The sequence below is a fragment of the Hyperolius riggenbachi genome, chromosome 1 (genome assembly GCF_040937935.1).
Source record: "Hyperolius riggenbachi isolate aHypRig1 chromosome 1, aHypRig1.pri, whole genome shotgun sequence".
NCBI lineage: Eukaryota > Metazoa > Chordata > Amphibia > Anura > Hyperoliidae > Hyperolius > Hyperolius riggenbachi.
The window spans coordinates 133,339,366-133,354,628 of record NC_090646.1 but is presented as its reverse complement, the minus strand read 5'-3'; positions in this window follow the sequence as shown (position 1 = coordinate 133,354,628).

Genomic DNA, 15,263 nt, shown 5'->3' with positions numbered 1-15,263 from the left:
ATCAAGCAGAGGTTAATCACAACAGACAAGAAAAGTCAAATACAAAACCAAGGTCAATATCCAAAGTATCTTTAACAAGTAAGTGTGCACCCAGCATCTAGCCAAAGCTATACTTATCATGGCGATGACTGGGAGCACTGTGCGGATTTAAATACAACTCATCATCCAATCAGTGGCCGGCCACACTCCGCACATCCAATCATACAGCAAGGCCCTGCCTAGGTGTCAGCTGTAATGTCAGCTGACACCGCTCTGTCAGCTGACCAGAGTCACCTGACTATTGTTTACCTTTGCGGAAGGCGTACTGGGAACGCGCCCTCCACCTATCAGAATGCGCGGCCTGTGAGCCAGTAACGGGATCATCAGCAGGGAACAAGCGCCGAGACCCGTAAGCAGCGGATTCCGCCCCTGTCTCGGTGGAATCATTATCAGACACAGGTAGACTCCTTATAATATGGCTGTAGGGAATTACAGAATTACGAGTAACGCAAAATTAAACACAAAATTACAATTGAAAGCAAAATAACGATGCGACAATACAAATGACAAAGAAATTAATTATAAATCTTCCAAAAATTATAAATTGCAATTTTGTGTCATAATTGCAAAGTACGATACAACACAAACACAAAAAATATAAAAAAAAAGTATTATCATGCTTGCTGTTGGCTTAAAGAGCATTTTGATAGATGTGAAAACATAACCTAGGAGCAAAAAATGCAGAAAAAATTAGTTAAATAAGAGCTGCAAGGTTAAAATAAACCAAAATATCAACGGTCAACAATGACAATAGAAGGTATGCATTTACTGTTGGCATTTATCATTATTACTGGTGCTACTAAATCTCTGTGCCCAGTATCTTGTGCCCAACTGTTTGCTTGAAAAAGGTGCCTGATGTCAGCAACTATTTTACTGCTACTTCTTTCTGGTAAGTATATTTAGACAAGACAAATAACATTTATATTGTACTTTTCTCCTGGCAGACTCAAAGCACCAGAGCTGCAGCCACAAGGACGCGCTCTATAGGCAGTAGTAGTGTTAGGGAGTCTTGCCCAAGGTCTCCTACTGAATAGGTGCTGGCTTACTGAACAGGAAGAGCTAAGGTTTGAAGCCTGGTCTCCTGTGTCAGAGGCAGAGCCCTGAACCATTACACTATCCAGCCACTATCCTAAGCATAAGCATGCGTTAAAATAAAGTTATGTGAGGAGACTTGGTATAATAAAGAAATAGTATTTGTAACAGTTGATTATGAAAGTAATTATGTAGTCAGCACACACTGTGCCCGCAGTGCCTCCTTTCATTTCACTGTGATATTGACATTTATAACGGCAATGTGAAAAGTCAGGAAAATATATTAAAGATCAATCTGAGGTAAAGAAAGACTCAGCGAAAAGCTATTGATGTCCAGGAAAGTGATTCCATAGCCAATTGTTTATAAAGGCCGAGGATAAAAGTAATAGATGTTATTAATAAGCATTGCTATTAACCATGATAGAGTCTGTCACATGAAATCTGCAGAACGGAATGGCTTTCTGCTTAGGTAAAGTCCTAGAAAATCATCTCCAGCTATTTAGAATGAGCTCCATGCATTTTATTGCATGTTCACAATCAATATTTCACGCATGATGAGCCATTAGATATATTTTACTCAGAGATTGCTTCTATAGACATCAGAAGACTTGTATGCTTGTAGGTTTGTGTCATAACAATGCCAAAGTACTTTGTAAACCTAAGCATGGTAAATGAGGCAAATGCCAATGCTAAATAGAAGCAGATATGCAGATTGCATTCCAGATTGGATTCTGACTTGTCACTCGAAGCAACTGATCCACTTTTGTAACAGTTTAGGTCCAGTTTTCCTTACCTTAGCACACAGGTGTCGAACTCCAACCTGGAGGCGTCCATCTGAAAATGGCGCCTGTGAATAATGGCACACGGTGTTGCCGCTAATCCGTTTGCTGCTTATCGCTATTTAACGTTAAAGCCTTATTGTTATTTAGCGTTAAAGCCTTATCGTTACTTAGCGTTAACACACAGAACCCTCTCTGTACCTATCCCTAACCCATAAACCCCCCCTGGTGGTTCCTAACCCTAACCACCCCCCTGGTGGTGCCTAACCCTAACCACAACCCTGGTGGTGCCTAACCCTAACCACCCACCTTGGTGGTGCCTAACCCTAACCACCCCCCTGGTGGTGCCTAATCCTAAGACCCACCTGGTGGTGCCTAACCCTAACCACCCCCCTGGTAGTGCCTAACCCTAAGACCCTCTGATGGTGCCTAACCCTAAGACCCCCCCCCCCCCCCCGGTGGTGCCTAACCTTGACAGTGTTACATTAAATCCATTCACCGTTTTGCAGTTAAATAACGTCTGCAGTTTGGCTTATGTAGGGCGCTATTGATAAATAACGTTAGTGTGTGCCACTATTGATAAATAACGTTAGTGTGTGCCACTATTGATAAATAACGTTACTGTGTGCAGTTTTTCCTCTCTTTTTTCCCTGTGCGCCATTATTATGCAGTACTAACGATAAATAGCGATAAGCGTATGTTTTTAATGTGGCGCCATTTTTATGCATAGGCGCTGTGCGCCATTATTCACTGATCCGACCTGGAGGGCCAGATCCATGCCAGTGTTTAGGGTGGAGTGAGAAATTGAGGAATGTGTTCTACCTGATGGACCACACCTTTCCTGATTCAGACTCATTTGAGCTGTGTCAAAAATGTGTGAGGACCCTGGCCCTCGTAGGACTGGTTTGACATCCCTGCTTTAGCAGCAACATAGCGCTGCTGCAGCGTACATTTCAAAACACTGCGCTAATTTGTGTGTGTGTGTGTGGGGGGGGGGGGTGTCTGTGCAAGTACATTTTCTATTTAATTTAGTGAATACACCTCGTACAGTTATATATTTTTTTGCATAAAACCATAATGAATAGGTATTTTACCTTACTGTATGACGCCAAATAAAAGCTCCATCAGTCCTGGAAAAAAGAAAATAGAAAACATTTTCCTGGCTACACTAAGGTAGAACAACTGCTGTACAACAATGCAAAAGATAGCCTGGTAAAGAAGAGTCTGTAGGTACTGAACCAGTTAACTTAACACCCATTTACGAGGTCCCTAATTGTCTGCCTATAACTTCACTGCTTATTTGTGCAACAAGGTGGGTGACTTATAACTGAAGATTGTGTCATCTGAAAAAGCAACTCCTCATAGAGAAGACTTCTGTGACAGAGGATGAGCCCCTGATAGGTCTGCTCTGCTGCTCAGGAAGACAGAGTCTAAATCATCTCCTTCAAAGCCAGAGCTGTGAAATACAGTGATCCTGCTTGAGAAGTCAGGTTTCCTGTTATACTGATCTCATTGCTATGAGGCATACACTGAGGATCAGGGAATACTGACGAATAGAATAAAATGTTGCCTTCTTAAAACAGAAGGTTGTTGTGATGATTCAGAGTTAAAGAGGAACTTTAACTAAGGATTGAACTTCATTCCAATCAGTAGATACCTCTTTCCCAAGAGAAATCTTTACCTTTTCTCAAATAGATCATCATCAATGTCTGTATGGCTGATATTGAGGTGAAACAGTGTGATGTCATGACCATGGTCCTGACAGTTTGCTGTCTGTGAACCTCATTGTGGGAAATAACAGCTCTGTGCAAAGCACTCTCAGCAATGAACATAAAGGAAAGATTTTACAGTGGGCAGCCTCTGATTAAATAATCGATAAATTAATATTGTAAAAAATAAGCAGTTTTATTAATTATGTTATTTTCACTACAGTTCCTCTTTAAGTGAGTAATTGTGATATCCCATGATGCATCACTCCCGAATATGCAAGTCCACCCTTTATGCCCATGGGAGTGATCAGTAAATGGGAGTGAATCAGTAAAGAATAAATCACTGTTCCTCAAGTGGCAATATGAATTTATTACAGTGATCTCTTTAGGGCATCAATTTTCATCACATCATGAAGTTGATTCATTAACCCGCGCTGCCAAAACAGTGCAGCTTTATTTGAGCAGTGCAAGGTAAAATCTTAGCGTGCAAGCAACGCGCGGTAGGGCTGCATAGCGTGCACTGGTAACTTATGCGTGCTTCTCTTAAATGTCGGCTGCTCCGTTAATTTCACCCTGAGTCCGTCAGGTCCTGTAGCTTTGTGCAGGGGTCATGTTCTAAAAAACTAAAGGACCCGACGGGGCTCAGAGCAGGAATAATGGAGTGGCCATTATTTAAAATTTGCATGTGTAAGCTACCAGCATACGCTATGCAGCACTACCATGCGTAGCGTGCGCACTGAGCTAGTGGGAGTCACATTTTGCTTAGATTAAATTATAAGCCTTTGACATGGAAAAAATAACACAATTCCCTCTAATATGACAATGTGCAATACAGAGATGCCAGGCAACATTCCAATTTGCTGCCTTCTTAAGGTACGTACACACATGCAATAATTGTCAGCCGAAATGGCTGATAATGACCATTTCAACCAACAATCATTGTGTGAGTACAGCAACCACCATTCAACCCTGCTTAGGAGTTGAGAGTCGTTAATTCCAATGCCCGACAGGACTGATCTAAATATTTTTTTGATTGCTTCCTTCGCCCTCAGAATTTTCCTCCATAGTGCGCCGATCTTTGTGTCTCCACCAAACCCCCAACCCCCTCAATAGCAACAGAATGCATCACTAGCCTGAGGGCTAGCGATGCATCTGTACAGCACAGTGGCTTGAATTGTTGACCGAGGGATTGTTTCCCCAGCAAGCACAATTATGTATATGTGTGTACTTAGCTTTATTCTTTGGGTTATGTGACTTACCCGGCTCACAGATTTACTAAAGGAGATTGTAACTAGGTGTGGTTGCACAAGGGCTATGAGCAGACATTTGCGATGATAAAACCCTGCAAATGAAATAAGCCCGGCCTTTATTCATGAAATATTAATTCACTGGAGAGAAATACAGAAATGCCAAAAGAAAATATGGAGTGGATATGCCTACAAAATAGCAGGCTGTGGCCATAACGGCATAAAAGCACAAGGCCTCATTCACATTGGGTGCATTCAGAAACGTATTTAAGCGAATGATAAAAAAACGCATGGGTGGATGCACATTTCATAACGCATTTTCATGCAATGCAGTGAACCTTTTTAAGCGGACCCATGCGTTTTACATGCACTTAAATGCACTTGAACGTATTTTTGTTCAGCATGTTTTGCTTATTTGATATGATAGTTGTCAGTATGGATTTGTTTTCATTTGAAAATGTGTGTTTTTTTCACTAGGTGTAAAAATTTCCAAAGCACGTTGCTATGCGCTTCTATGCTCTTAAAAAGTGCACCCGTTCACTTGCGTTGCTGTGCGCTTCACAGCGCAACGGACAGAAGTGCATGCAACACCATGTTTATCAAACGGACAGTAACAAAGTGCATAGATGTGAACTTGTTACATTGGAATCAATGTAAAAAGCTGTACCTAGCAAAGAGCACAGCACAATGCTCTGTGAAAAGCGTACAGCAAAATCCCTAGTGCGAATGAGGCCTAAATCAACATTATTTGAACGTTATTTAAATAAACACACACACTCTTGCACACGCAGCCACAGATACAGACACAGTCATAGAAACATGCACCCACACACTTTATGGAGTCATTTTTCCAAAGTCATACTTTCCCTATATACGGATCAGATGACACGGTGCAGTGCTGTAATGTTAATCTGCAGCTGATGACTAGACTTAAAGTTTTACCTGCACACCATGCCTTGTCGTGTCTCATGCAGCTCACAGCTCAGAAATACTGGCAGCCATAACAGACCATGACCGTGACTGATGTATCCAAGTCCTCATCACATGTAGTCTCCTATTCTGAATATCCCTGAGCCTCTAATCTCTTATTTCATCAACGCTAGTTACCAGAAGAGGAACAGCTGCAGAACTGGCTGAAATAGTCATCAAAATGGTTAGTAATAAAAACTATAAAACAATATAGCCCTGACCAGATCAAACCAAAGAATATACGTTTAGCATGTAGAATGTATGGCTTACAGATTTGTAATCTGTATACTGTTCCTGAGAACAGAAATGTGTGAAAAGATTTAGAAGAATGAAGAATATGACCATAATAAATGTGTGATTCTGATTTTCCTGGATCATATCTACACAAAGATAAGTCTGATAGGCATTCTATGAACCCAGGTAACTGGTATTCATGAATAGTGATGGTCGAGTCTAGGAGAACAAATGGAGAAGCATGTGATTTGTTTGATCAGCTGACAGATTTGCAAAGCTCTGATTTGCTGTGACCACATCCTGCTTTAGCACATGATCATGAATAGCAAATCAGAGACTTGCATCTCTGTCACCTGACCAAACTGATCACATGCTTCTCCTTGAGTTCTCCTAGACATGACGACCATCACTATTAATGAAGCAAATAATTCTCCACAGACTGGACAGTCTGCATAGGCAGATTTATGGAGATCTAAAATATTTTTACCAGAGGAAACTAATTTCACTAGACTGGCGGTGAGCACCATGTTTGGCAACAAGAGAGCAGGTAACTGGGATCAGGAGCGGGACCAGAGATGTCCAGAAACTCAGGTCAAGCAGCACAATGTTCTAGTACTGCTGGGTTCGTGTAGAGCTCTTAAAGAGGAACTTTAACCCAGGATTGAACTTCATACCACTCACTAGCTGATACCCCTCCAGCCCCTCCACACTCCTCTTGCATCCGCAGACCACACCATAATAATCTCATTCCCATCCATACAACCTTCAGGCACTCTCTCCCTCTGTTTTGTGGTCTATGGAATGCCAGATCTGTCCGCAACAAGCTCACATCCATCCATGAGCTCTTCCTCTCCAAATCCCTCACCTTCCTCGCTCTCACAGAGACATGGCTCACCCCCTCTGACTGTACCGCAGCCGCTGCTCTCTCCTATGGGGGACTGCATCTCAGTCACACCCCCAGACCTGACAACAGGTCTGGAGGAGGAGTGGGCCTGCTTCTTTCCGCATCCTGCACCTTCCGTGTCCTATCACCGCCCCTCCCCTGCACTTTTCATCCTTTGAGGCCCATGCAATCCGCCAGTACCAACCTCTCCCAGCCATCATTGCGGTCCTATATCACCCCCCCCATCTACTCCAACTTCACTCTTCCTGGACAACCTGGCCTTGTGGCTCCCCCACATCCTGTCATCTGACCTCCCCAGCATCATACTCAGGGATTTCAACTTACCTATCGATGAGCCTATCTCCACTGCTGCCAAGCAGCTACTCTCCCTCACCAAATCCCTCGGTCTCTCTCAGCACACAAAGTCCACCACCCACCACGTTGGTCATACTCTTGACCTCATATTCTCAAAGTCCACCTCCCTCAGCAACCTGGACATCGCACCTTTCCCTATCTCTGACCATCACCTCCTCACCTTCACCATCTCCCCACCAACAACTTCTCTCCCCACCCCTCAGCCTGGTTGATGGCAGAGAGACCTACGTAATTTCAGCCCAAATGTCCTAGCAAGTCCCCTTCTCTCCCTCTCCTCCCACCTACCCACCCTCACATGCCCCAATGAAGCGGCTGCACAATATAACCTTGCCCTCTCATCTGCTTTAGATCAAGCTGCCCCCTCAATCTTCCGTCCTAACATGCCCCCCAACCCTGGCACAACACCCACACACGTAACCTCAGGAAAGAAACTCGAGCAGCCGAACTGAAATGGAGGAAATCACATCTCAATTCTGACTTCCTAGATTACAAGGCCAAACTGTTACTCTTCCACACTGCCCTCTCTGAGGCTAAACAAAGGTACTTTGCAGCACTGATTGGAATCCAAGCTTCCAACCCTCGACAGCTTTTTGCTACCTTCAATTCCCTCCTCAACCCCACTCCTCCCCCTCCCAGCTCCTCCCTCTCAGCCAACGACTTTGCCAACCACTTCACCACTAAAATTGCAACAATACGCAATGAAATTTCCCTCCTCCATCCCTCCCTTCCCAACGCCTCTCAGGTTGTCCCCTTGCCTTCCCTCCCAGCTGCTCCCCTGTCTCATCCACCCCTCGCCTCTTTTGCTCCTGCCACCATTGATGAAGTCAGCTTGCTGCTAGTGCCCCCCCCCCCCCCCCCCCACATACTCTCCCTGTGATCTGGTACCCGCGAATACTCTGCGTTCCCACTTCCCTGACCTGGCCCCAGTCCTCACCTCCTTGTTCAGTCTCTCCCTTTCCACAGGCATCTTCCCCAAAGCGTTCAAACAGGCCACTGTACTTCATCTGCTGAAAAAACCCTCACTCGACCCATCCCTACCCTCAAACTACCCCCCAATCTCCCTCCTTCCCTATGCTTCTAAACTCCTCGAACGCCTAGTCCACCAACGCATTACCCAATACATCAACACCAATACCCTACTTGACCCCCTACAGTCTGGATTCCGACCTGCACACTCAACTGAAACAGCCCTCGCCAAGGTGGTCAACGACCTTACCCTTGCCAGGGCCAAAGGCAGTTATTCCATCCTGCTCCTCCTTGACCTCTCTGCAGCATTTGACACTGTTGACCACTCCCTTCTCCTCCAATCACTACAGTCCATGGGCATCCATGGTCTTGCCTTGACCGGGATCTCCTCCTACCTATCCAATCGCTCCTTCACCACTTCCTTCAATGGCTCCTCCTCAACCCCTGCCCCCCTCTCAGTTGGGGTCCCCCAGGGCTCTGTTCTAGGCCCCCTTCTTTTCTCCATATACACTTACTCAATTGGCAAGCTTATCTCCTCCCTGGGCTTCAATTACCACCTTTATGCAGATGACACTCAGATTTACCTCCATACCCCCGATCTCTCATCCACCACCATAAACAAGGTCTCCTCGTGTCTCTCAGCAATTTCCTCCTGGATGTCAGCTAGGTTCCTAAAGCTTAACCTAGACAAAACTGAGCTCCTGATCTTTCCACCCCATGCTGCTGCACCCCTCCCAGATTTCCACCTCACAATCGACAACACAACCATTCTCCCTACCTCCCAGGCCCGCTGTCTGGGTGTCACCTTGGAATCTGACTTCTCCTTCATCCCACACATCCAAAACATCACCAGAGCCTGCAATTTCCACCTCCGTAATATCTCCAAGATCCGCCCCTTCTTAACCCCGGACACGACCAAACTGCTCATCCATGCCCTCATCATCTCCTGCCTTGATTACTGTAACTCCCTCTTTTCTGGCCTCCCCCTGAAACGCACTGCCCCATTTGAATCAGTGATGAACGCGGCTGCAAGACTCATCCATTCTTCGCACCGCTCTGCATCCACATCTCCCCTTTGTGAATCCCTGCACTGGCTTCAAGATTCTATGCCTGGCGTATAAATCTGTGCACAAAACCTGCCCTACCTACATCTCGGAGCTTGTTCACAGGTATACACCAGGTCGCCCCCTCCGTTCCTCCAACGACCTTCGCCTCACCACCCCACGCATTTCACACTCCCATGCCCGCCTGCGGGATTTCTCAAGAGCTGCCCCCACCCTCTGAAATGCCCTTCCACCACCCTTCAGACTTGCTCCCTCTTTCAACACATTCAAGCAAGCCCTCAAAACCCACCTCTTTATGATGGCCTACCCACCTCCTACCACACAGTAACTCTCTAAGGAATATTTAACAGCCCCACCTAGTGTTTCCACCCCACCCTTTAGATTGTAAGCCTCTGGGAGGGTCCTCCACTCCCTAGTGTAATCTACAGGATCATGTGCTCCTGTCCTATGACAGCCTGTACTTGTATTACTGGGCCTACCTAACCAGCCCATATCACACGATCATGTATTTTGTACAATTTGCATGTATAACTTTGTTCTATGTTGTATAACCCTATGTCTGTCATCCTTGTATCATTGTATACATTTATTGTCCAGCGCTGCGTAATATGTTGGCGCTTTATAAATACAATAAATAATAATAATAATAATACCCCCTTTCCAACGAGAAATCTTTACTTATTGTCAAATTGACCATCAGGGACGTCTATGTGGCCAATATTGCAGTGATACCTCTACCACAGTGTGATTTCAGGTCTGTGGCATGCATACAGCAGCCCCAAAACTCTATATTGGGGGGGGGGGGGTAAGTGAGACGAGCAACAGAAAGACAGCGCACACAGAGGCAGGTAGTGGTAATGACACCTGCTTCCCTCCACCTCTGTGAATGGGGGGGTGCATGGCTGGCTATATGGGGAGGGGTAAGGCTATACTGTGGAGATCTGGCTACATTGGTGGGGCAAAGCTATATGGGGAAGACAGAAACAATTGGGGAAGGGCATGGTTATACAGGAAGGAAATGCTTATGTTTGGGCTATATGGCCATAATGTGCTGACTTGGTAAATACTACAATTCTACAACACTCTATATTGCAAGCTGACCACCACTATGATATCCTGGGCTCACTTCACACTCAAGTAATTTTTTTATTTGTTAATTTGGGCCTCTGATGAGTCAGCATTCTGACCAAAGACGTAGGTAGGGCTGTGTTACTACTTGATTGCTGAAACTGTTTGAGCAAGGACACGAGCATCCTGAGGCACAAATTGTGACATCGGTAATGGGGGGGTGGAGTCGTTGGGTCCTTTAATTTGTTACATGGACTTGATCTTCTGATCCTTGTGAGCGTGACATTGAATGTATTTTACTAATTAAATGGTCTTCACTATGTGAAGTCCCTTTGAGTTTGAGCTTGAAAAATTGGAGCAGAAAATTGTATTGTGTGTACCTAGCATAGGACCTGAGCGTGGTCGGTAGACTGTAATTTGTTTATTTGTTAGCTTGTTTTTTTTTCTCGAAGTGAAGGAAACAGGCTAGCCAGGCTCAGTATTTCATATTGATCCTGTGAGAGATTATTACATGCAAAGATTAATTAAAAGAACAAGTACAAACTGACACATTTGTTAAAGGCTGTCAGACAAAATTACATATTTATGGATAAATCAAGCATAACAAAATAAATGTGAATATTTTTGTGTATTGCCAACTCTTTTGTGATGATTTTAACTTGATTATTTTACTCAGTACTGTTTCTCCCTTTCCTCACACAAGCATTGGCAGCATACTAGATAGAAGGCGGTCAGACACAGACACCTGGGAATGTTCTGTAGCTTTAAGGTGCGTACACACGCACTACGGGCGCCAACGACAGAGACAGTACTAACCTTCCCGCTGGGTGGACTTTCAGGCGACAGTAGCGCGTGTGCACGTGCTGTCGGCGGACTGATAAGGCTGGTTCTGAGCGATCTGCCCGGCGGATCGTTCAGAACCAGCCTTATCAGTCTGCCGACAGTGCGTACACACGCGCTACTGTCGCCTGAAAGTCTGCCCAGCGGGAGGGTTAGTACTGTCTCCGTCGTTGGCGCCCGTAGTGCGTGTGTATGCACTTTTACACTGTCTGAGATAAAATCTATAATGCCTGGTACACACCATGCAATTTTCCCATCAGATTTTGGGTCAAAATTGTTAATTTTCAACAAGTACAATTTGATTTCTGATGGTTTTTCTGATCGATTTTCCAATCACTTCTGTACAAAATCATTCAGAAAAACAATCTGAAATCAGATCTGATTGTCGGAAAATATCGATTTGACACAAAATATGATGGGATATTGCATAGTGTGAAGTGAGCTCCTCTGATGGATAGCTATGGTAAGGAAGGGGTCACACTTGTTTTTCGGCATCAATAAAAATGATTAGTTGAAGCATAACTCACTGCAAAGTGAATTGGAAAAGTAATCTTAATAAAATGACATTAGAAAAAGGTTTGCATTTCAATACCATAAACTGTACAATCTTTCTCTTCAAAAGTGACATTATGACCTAAGAAAAACCCAATATTTTTCAGCAAACAAGTACGGTAAATACAATTAAAGACAAAAAACACATTGATTATACTTGATAGGCTATTTGCTAGAGCTAGACTACCAATAATGAGGGCAATGCTTACATGTCTAATGCAGTTGTGGATGTATTAGTCGCTATAGCTTTTCATTGCTGATCAGAATGCAAACTGTCCTCAACTGGTGTGTCTGGAGATGATCTTTCAGAGAAGCACTGTCGCCGATGTATTCATGGAGCAGACAATGTTCTATTTGACTCAACAAACTGTGGAAGTGTACAATAAAAGATTACTGTATTTTTTTGGACTGTAAGATTCACTTTTTCTTCTGCAAAAGAAAGGAAAAAAAGTCACTGCATTTTATAGTCCAAATGCAGGGAGCTCCTGACTTGTGAACGCCAGCCAATACGAATCTCCAACCCACCACAATGTCAGGGACTCCCTATACTGTGCCCATGCAGAGGAGGACACAGGGGACAAACGGAGGACACAGGGACACAAAGGGGCATAGAGGAGGACACAAGTGGACACGAAGGGAAATAGTGGAGGATACAAGGAGGACAGAGGCGGACAAGGGGGGACGAGGAGGACACAAGAGGTACAAGGGGGCGTGAGGTACAAAGGGGGCATAATCCACAAGATGCCTCTTCACCATGGATGCATCAGGTTTAGTATATAATTTTTTTCCCCTGGTTTTTGTCCTCTAAGTCTAGGTGCAACCTATGGCCAGGAGCATCTTATAGTCAGAAAAATACGGTACTTAAAGGAATACTATCGATGTATGCATTTATTTTTAAATGCTGTATGTTGTAGCACACATTAGGGCAAGTACTAGGAGCAATGTGATTCCTCACACAGCTGTTCCTCTCAGCTGTAAAATCCTCCGTCAGTTTTGGCGTCAGTGTTGGATACAAAATGTATCTAATACTGAGCTCCCAGAGGGCTAGACCATATCTCTGCACAGGGGAGTTGCTATCAACTTTTCAGTTTATAGTTTAATTATCACCTTGCTGAAAGAATCTTATTGATATGGTGGTAAGGGGTTAAAGATTCTAGCAATGTGTGTTTATTATCTTTGCTTCTCTTGACTGATAAAGATACTAATAATGCTAATTGTAGACAGTGGTCTGCCCCTCTCAGCAGCTTGTAAAATGGATGCAGCCTGGAGTGAATCACCTCAAGCAGGCAGCCAGTCTGAGTGTAAACACAGACTCGTGGTATAGCTAGTTATATTCCAGCAATATTACAGCTCATTTAGTTACCTGTTACCACCTCAGATCAGCCTATTTCTCCTCATGTCTGCTGCATGCTGTGAGTGACACAGTGAAATATATTTGTGAGCTGTGTGACAGAGTAACCAAGCAGCTCAGGGTGACCCAAACTACTATGAGCTGTGTGAGAAATGAATTTTTAAGCAGGGATAGTGAGAGAGAGACCTGGGTGAATAAATAAAGTGCCCCTAGCACTAGTGGTAATGTGTACACTAATATAGAGTATTAAAAAAAAAGTCGTTTCAATCGGTAGTATTCCATTAAGAAAGTAATCTTAATTACGATACTTGTAAAAAGTAGTTAGTAAAAAGAATCAATATTAGGATGAATATATTGCTTACTACAAAAAGGTACATGTCAAAACACAAATATTAGAATATTGTCAAAAAGCATACACATCAAACTCTGGCCTGCTGGCCAAATCTGGCCCTCAGAGCCATCAAATTTGGCAATTTGGCCTGTAAGTGGTTTCCCCACTTTGCATTATGTTTTGCCCCCTCTAGACCAGGGAAGCCATATTGGAGGTGAAGCCCTAGATCACTAGGAAAGCTATATAGAGTAGGGAGGGAGAACCCACTAGACACCAAGGAACTGTATAAGGGAGGAAGGGGTCACTAGACACCAGGGAACAGTAAAGGGGAGGGACGGCCACTAAATAGGGATGGGATGCATCACACATGCTCCACATGCTATACACAGGCAGCTTGTGAGGAGCAAATGGAGGAAGCAGAAGATGGATAGGCACCACAGCAAGGGACAGTGGACATGTAAAGTATAAATGCACGCGGGGGGGGGGACACATTTACACTAGGTGTGACAGTGTTGGGAGTTCCGTTGCGTTCGTCGCTTGGCCCGAAATTACATACCATTACCACTGCTCACCCAATCAAGCATGTCGGGCGGAGATTTACCAGTATATCTGATGGATACCAATTTCGGGCATGCTGAAGGTGGCACCAATTTTCATCCAATAATTATCAGATGGGCAATCGGTTGCCAAGTCGAGTGATGTATGGGGACCTTTCGTTTTCTCCAAGGTGATATTTTCCCACCTTATTAGTACAATGCCTTGTAAGCCACCAGCAAGCAAGAAAATGCTCAGAATAATTCTGACAGAACTTTTCACTTTTTTTTGGTCCTTTTTTCAGTTGCAGATTGCTGAAAAGTTATATTCAACATAAGATGAAACATTTTGTAGGAGAAATCTTGTGTGAGAAAAAGTGAACTGGATAAGGGCCATAGAGCACAGTATACAGTAGAATATCATTATAGTAAACTCTGGTATAGTAAACCTCTGGCTATGGTATATTCAGTCCTCAGGTCCTGTCTATGCACCTCTATGAATAAAGCAATGTATGACCAATCCTGATATAGTAAACTACTGATATAGTAAACTTCTTGCCCAGGTCCCTTGGAGTTTACTATGAAGGGATTCTGTTGTATTCCTGTGGGGTGTTCCAAAAATGACTGATAATGAGTCTGAAGCAATATCTGTAGCATTAAGCGATCCCACAAAGCCGTAACGTAAGAACTTGCGTATTTCCCATGATGCCTTCAGAGCTCATAATACTGCCTCTCCCCACCAACACATATAATAACCTCCCCCCCATCTTTACTTAACTAGCGACATATTCCTCAGACGTCTGGTGGGCTTCATGTCCCATTGTGTTGGGTTTGGCTGCTGTAGTTGCTCTCCAGAGGCCAGAAGTAGAATTTTCCCCCATTGGTGATCAGACTTGATACTTTCATAATGAAAGTGACTTGTTTCACCAAACTTTACTTAGACATGGAACCCACTACAAATCGCTATCGCTAATCGCAATCGATAGCGTTTTGTATGAGCGTTTTTGGTAGCGATTTTAAAAAGTGTAAGGTTTTTGCCAGGGATTGTGTAGTGATTAGCGTTTTTAATTCTGATTGGTCCTTTCAATTAATTTTAATTTTTTTTACAGTGTGCAGTAACTTCAAAACGCTAGCAAAATCGCTCTGTGTAGGTTTACGCCAGTGTTTACATACTTTACATTGCAGAAACGCTAATGCTAATGCTAAATGCGGAAAATGCTGCATGTCCTGCGTTTTGCGATTTGGTAATCACAATCGCTCCAGTGGAATTTGGCCCATCCATTAACATTAG